We start from the raw sequence: 6668 nt of genomic DNA, 5'->3' as shown, positions 1-6668 counted from the left end.
AGGTGGACCCCGACCTGAGGAGGGGGTGGAGAGCTAATGGCTCTGCCCTGTAAATGCGAGGAATTTAATTTAGAGGAGAGATAAAGATGAAGGTATTAGAGAGTCCAGGAATAGGAGGGGAAACTTGAGGGAAAAGACTGATTAATCTGTGTGATGGATTATTGGTGCCAGGGAAAAAAGTAGCCAGAAAGAATGGGGTGCATTCCGGAAATGCAGTGGCTGAAGGACTTTTAAGAAAAGGGGTATCTAGGGGCTCCTGGGTGGCTCAGTTCGTTGGGTGACTGACTTTGGCTCAGGTCATGATCTCACGGCTGGTGAGTTCGAGCCCTGTGTCAGGCTCTGTGCTGACAGCTCAGAGCCTGGATTCTGTGTCTCTGTCCCTCCCCCACTCGTTCTCTCTTTCTCTCTCTCTCTCTCTCAAAAATAAACATTTTTTTCTCTTTAAAGAGTTTATTTTTTTTAATTTACATCCAAGTTAGTTGGCATATAGTGCAACAATGATTTCAGGAGTAGATTCCTCAATGCGCTTTACCCATTTAGTCCATCCCCCCTCCCTCAACCCCTCCAGTAACCCTCTGTTTGTTCTCCATATTTAAGATCTGTTATGTTTTGTCCCCCTCCCTGTTTTTGTATTATTTTTGCTTCCCTTCCCTCATGTTCATCTGTTTTGTATCTTAAAGTCCTCATATGAGTGAAGTCACATGGTATTGGTCTTTCTCTAATTTCTCTTAGCATAATACCCTCTAGCTCCATCCACATAGTTACAAATGGTAATATTTCATTCTTTTTTATTGTTGGGTAATACTCTATTGTGTGTGTGTGTGTGTGTGTGTGTGTATAACACATCTTCTTTATCCATTCATCCATCGATGGACATTTGGGCTCTTCCCATACTCTGGCTATTGTTGATAGTGTTGCTATAAACATTGGGGTGCATGTGCCCCTTCAAAACAGCATAACTGTATCCCTTGGATAAATGCCTAGTAGTGCAATTGCTGGGTAGTTCTATTTTTAATTTTTTGAGGAACCTTCATACTGTTTTCCAGAGTGGCTGCACCAGTTTGCATTCCCACCAGCAGTGCAAAAGAGATCTTCCCTCTCTGCACATCTGTTGTTCCCTGAGTTGTTAATGTTAGTAATTCTGACATTGTGGTTTTGGTTTGTATTTCCCTGATGATGAGTGATGTTGAGCATTTTAATACTTAATTTCAAATTGTTCATCAGCTGCAAGGAAATTGTCCTTCACTGCTCTGAATCCCCAGTAACATGTTACCCTACCTCTCTTGCTACCCATCCAGCCTATAATAATCCAAACCAGCCAGATGGATGGGTAATGTAAGTTAATTGGCCCAGAGACAGTGTGAGTTATTTGGTTATTGCAAAACACAGAACTGAGTTTTCTTTTCATAGTGATACATGGTGGACTTGGGCCTTCAAACTCAAAACAGAAAGATGTAACACTCCTGTAAAAAATGACTTGGGCCCCTTATGAGATGGCTAATTCTGACACACAGATTATAATTGCTATTTCACTTTCAAGTGTAAGAGATCAGTGCCTCCCTAGCACCTGTGATGTGGGATACAGAGTAGTAAACCTTGAAGTCATAAGATTGGCTACATTTCTTGGGAAAGCCACTTACCACCTCTAAGCTTGTTTGATCATCTATAAAATGGAGGAAATAACTCGCATGCAGAAATACTCCAAGATCTAAACAGAAGAATGCATTTGAAGTAAGTCCTTTGGTGGACAGCATATAGTAAATAATATTGACTCCTGTCCTTCTTTCACTTCCCCACTATTGCATATAGGAATTTTTGTAGGGACATCTGGGTGGCTCAGTTGGTTAAGCACCCGACTTCAGCTCAGGTCATATCTCACGGCTTGTCAGTTCAAGCCCCGTGTCAGGCTCTGTGCTGAGAGCTCAGAGCCTGGAGCCTGTTTTTTATTCTGTGTCTCCCTCTCTCCCTGCCCCTCCCTCATTCATGCTCTGTCTCTCTGTCTCTCAAAAATATATAAACATTAAAAAAAATTTTTTTAAATAAATGTTTGTAAATTGTAAAGCCATAAAAATTATTAGTAAAATTAGTGAGAACTAAAATTTGTTGATAAGTTGAAAAGTGTGTTCCTTCATAAGAGCAAATTTCCGAAAGCAAAAATAATATTTTTGTGCAGTAAATTAAATCAATGGTTTCAGTGTAGTGATTTTCACCTGGGGTGATTTTGCGCCCCCTCCACAGGTCATTTGGCAATGTCTGGAGAGTGCTATCAACATCTAGTAAGTAGAGGCCAAGTATCTTGCAAAATATCCTACCATCACAAGACAGCTTCCTACAACAAAGAACTATCCAGCTCAAAATGTCAATGGCACCATTGTTGAGAAATCCCATTTTGATGGTAAGGCAAGTTATTCTGGTTGGTCTTGGTTTTGACTTTGCTGACGCCTACGCACATATTAACATTCTTTAACCTTAGAGTATTCCTTCCTTAGCCTGTGAGTACTCATAAAGAATGAGAAAATTCCCTTCTAAAGTGACCCCTATGATTATATGTTCAGGCATATAACCCACTTATTTGTAGTATTAAAGCAAATCTTATGATTTCCTGTCATTACACATTATTCCCCATACCCCATTAAAAGATGTATATATTTTGTTTTTTGGGTTTTCGTTTGTTTGCTTGTTTGTTTTCTGAGAGAAAAAGCACATGCATGAGCAGGGGGAGGGGCAGAGAGGGAGGGAGAGAAAATCCCAAGCAGGCTTCCTGCCACCAGCACAGAGCCCGATGCAGGGCTTGAACTCACAAACTGTGAAATCATGACCTGAGCCAAAATCAGGAGTCAGAGGCTTAACTGACAGAGCCACCCAGACACCCCAGACATACCACATTTTGTAAAGTGTCACCATTTTGAAAGCTGTACAGTCCCACCTCTCCCAAGCAATACGTAGTAAATCAAATTCCACCATACTCAACTTATTTCATGATTCAATAACGCGGAGGGAGCTCTTTCTGTTGGAGAAGGTGATTGCCTCAGAGTAAGAGCCCTCCTCCATACCAATCCTAAATCTTAATCTTAGGGATCAGATTGAAAGAACTAGGAAAAGCAATGGTTCAGAAACCTTTCTGATATTGTGTTATAGTTTTCAGGGGTGTTCTTCCTGACTATGACTCTCACAAACAGTGTAGCTGATAACCCCGGGGCTCCACCTAGGTGGCTCAGCCGGTTGAACGTCCCACTTCAGGGCAGGTCATGATCTCAAGGTTCACCACCAGTTTGAGCCCCACATCTGAGCTGTGCTGACAGCTCAGAGCATGAAGCCTGCTTCAGATTTTCTCTCTCTCTCTCTCTCTCTCTCTCTCTCTCTCTGCCCCACCCTGCTCACACTCTGTCTCTGTCTCTCAAAAATAAACATTAAAAATTCTAAAAATAATCAATCAATCAATCAATAAAAAGAGTGTAGCTAATAACCTTGAACAACTGAGCTGTCACTCCTGCTCTGTTCAGTTTCCTCATCTCCCCTTGTCTGTGCCACTCCACCTGCCATCCTATCCCTGACCCCATGATAGGATCTGGAAGTTCAACAGCAAGGTCAGAGCCGGGGCAAGGGCAAAGGATACTGGGACAGAGGGGTGAAGCAAGCAGCGCAGAATTGTTCTAGAGTGCAGTAACAATGATTCTATAATTCACTTGTATTCTTCACAACGTGTTATTTGATCTTTTTAACAACCCAGTAATGTAGGCAAGGTAAGTAATTTTATCCCTAACCAAAAAAATCCCAGACTGATAAAGTTTGCGTGCCTTGCTCTCAACTATTAAGTGTCTGGGACCCAGGATCTTCCAGCTCTTAATTCAGTGTTCTGTATGCCATAGTACACAAAAAACATAAACCCTACCTTATGGTCCTTTCCTTCCAGTTACCTTGATTTGAGTCTCGTATCTAGTTGCAGAAGTACAAAGGAGAACTGGGGATACAACCTAGCGTAGCAGGGCCTGAAGACTGCAGAAAAAGGGCAGAAATCTTTCAGCAGAATGAGATCTGAGCTTGCTGGTATTCCCCATACCAAATAGGAGCAGCCCTACAAAAAATGTTTGGCGAAATCATTTGTTTCCTAAAAAGTCATTTCCATACCACAATCAATCATCCTGGGAGGATTTTTCAAAACAAGTCTTTAAATAAAATAATAAACAATTTTTGTTCTTGCCTAATTTTACTCCCACACTCTAATTTAAACCATATTACTATGATTAAATGTGCTTTTCTTCCGGATGATTATTTTAAAACAGCTTGTTCCAAATGAGCGATGTCATGACCTAAATGCATATACTAATTCCCTGCATTAATTCTCTTAACAATTTATTCTCCCTTGAAAGGATCTTTTAGTTCCCTTAACTTCCTGTTACTTGAATGCTCAATGTAATTGTTTTCATACAGAACATACAGACCGTTTTTTCTTTCTGAGAATGTGGTGCCCCACTTATTCCAGTTATAGGAAGCAATTTCGGTGAGGGTTGTCTGTGTGTATGTGTACAGAGGTAATTCTAGTTTCATTTTTGTTTGTTTTCAGAGAAGCTGAAAGTTTCACAACTAACTCGTAGTACTATTTAAAGTTAGAAATTTTTTTTATATATAGCTACAAAATTATGGCTTGTCTTTATAACTATGAAGGATAAAATCAAGAATGTAGTGTTCCTGCAGCAGTATATAGGCCCCGAACTAAGAATATATACCTTTTTGGGATACCTGGGTGGCTCAGTCAGTTAAGCATCAGACTCTTGACTTCATTCAGCTCAGGTCATGATCTTACGGTTCATGGGTTCGAGCCCCGTGTCAGGCTCTGTGCTGATGGCACGAAGCCTGCTTGGGATTCTCCCTCTCTCCCTCTTTCTCTGCCCCTCCCCTGCTGGCTCTCTCTCTCTCTCTTTCTCTCTCTCTCTCTCTCTCTCTCTCTCTCTCGAAAATAAATAAATAAACTTAAAAAAAAAGAATATATACCTTTTAGGGACACCTGAGTGGCTCAGTCGGTTGAGTGTCCGACTCTAGATTTCAGCTAAGGTCATTATCCCAGGGTCTTGGGATCAAACCCCTCGTTGGGTTCCACACTGAGCAGGGAGCCTGCTTAAGATTCTCTCCTTTTCTCTCTTTCTCTCTCTGCTCCCCTAACCTGCTCACTCTCTCTCTCTCTCTCTCTCTCTGTTTCTAAAATAAAAACAAAGGGGGAAGCCTGAGTGGCTCAGTTGATTAAAGTGTCCAACTTGGGCTCAGGTCAAGATCTCATGGTTTGTGAGTTCAAGCCCTGCATCAGGCTCTGTGCTGACAGCTCAGAGCCTGGAACTTGCTTTGGATTCTCTCTCTCTCTCTCTCTCTCTCCCCTGCTCACACGTGCATGCGTGCTCTCTCTCTCTCTCAAAAATAAATAAACATTAAAAAAAATTTAAAAATAAATAAATTAAATTAAAAAAAGAAATACATCTTTTAACCTCTACAAACACAATTAAGTTATACTGTTATTGTTGTTTGCTAGTATACTTGAAAATTCATAACTTCAAAGACATAGCAAAACTCTGAATGAGTAGATGTGATTCACTCACTTCCTCCAAATGAAGGAGGCTTCTGCCAGAGAAAACAAAACTACTCTGTCCTGATATCACTTACTTCTAGGACAAAACAGAGACATGGCTATTCCAGGAGTCACTATGAACTTACAGTTCAGTGCAGATCAAGACTGGCAAAAATGTCACTGGATGAAACCAATTTGCTTTAGCTCACCAGCTCCATAACATGTCAATCCTCCCTATCTTTGAACTATACAATAATGACTACTTTTCTTGTAACTGAATGGTTATTTTCTCATCCTCAATCCATTTCTTTAAGACAGCAAAAATGATATTGTTGTTGGCAAATGCCTGCTTCATTGAACAGTAAGTTTATTGGGACCACATAAATCAAACCAAGAATCAATCAGTATCTCCCTCCCTCTCCCTCTCTCTCTCTCTCTTTATCTCTCTCTCTCTCTCATACACACACACACACACACACACACACACACACACACACACACATTTTATTGTGAAATATTACCCACATGTCAAAGGACATGTATAGTTTAACAAGTAGTTAAAAAACCGTATGCCACCATAGCCATCACATAGTCACAAAATAGAAATTTCCTAGCACAGCAACAGCCTAAGGAGCAGTCCTTCCTACTCCCAAAACCCTGCTCCCCCTGAGAGCACTGTTTATCCCAACTGTTATGCTAATCACTTCCTACTAGACTTTTATGCTAATCATTTCCTGTTCTCCTTTATACTTTTACCATATATGCATGCATCCATAAATAATATGTTTAGTGTTGCCCGTTTTTTAATTTCTCAAGTGGAATGCTCTGTTTTGCCCTGCTTATTTTCTTAATTTGTTGATAACCTGCATCTATTTTGTATGAAGCTGTAATTCATCCAATTGCATTGCTACATAAGATTCTACTTTATAAAAATACCACAATTTATTTATTCTTTCTGCCAATGATGACTCTTTGGGTGTTTCCAGTTTGGGGTAATATTATCAACAACACTGCTGTGAATATTCTTATACATATATCCCGGGTATAACTAGGAATCTCTGAGTTGTGTATCGTGAATGTCACCCTATAGTGTCACCATCTGCCAATGCAG

This window comes from Panthera leo, chromosome B4, assembly GCF_018350215.1.
Source record: "Panthera leo isolate Ple1 chromosome B4, P.leo_Ple1_pat1.1, whole genome shotgun sequence".
Taxonomy (NCBI): Eukaryota; Metazoa; Chordata; class Mammalia; order Carnivora; family Felidae; genus Panthera; species Panthera leo.
The sequence above is the reverse complement of the archived record's forward strand: the minus strand, read 5'-3'. Positions refer to the sequence as shown.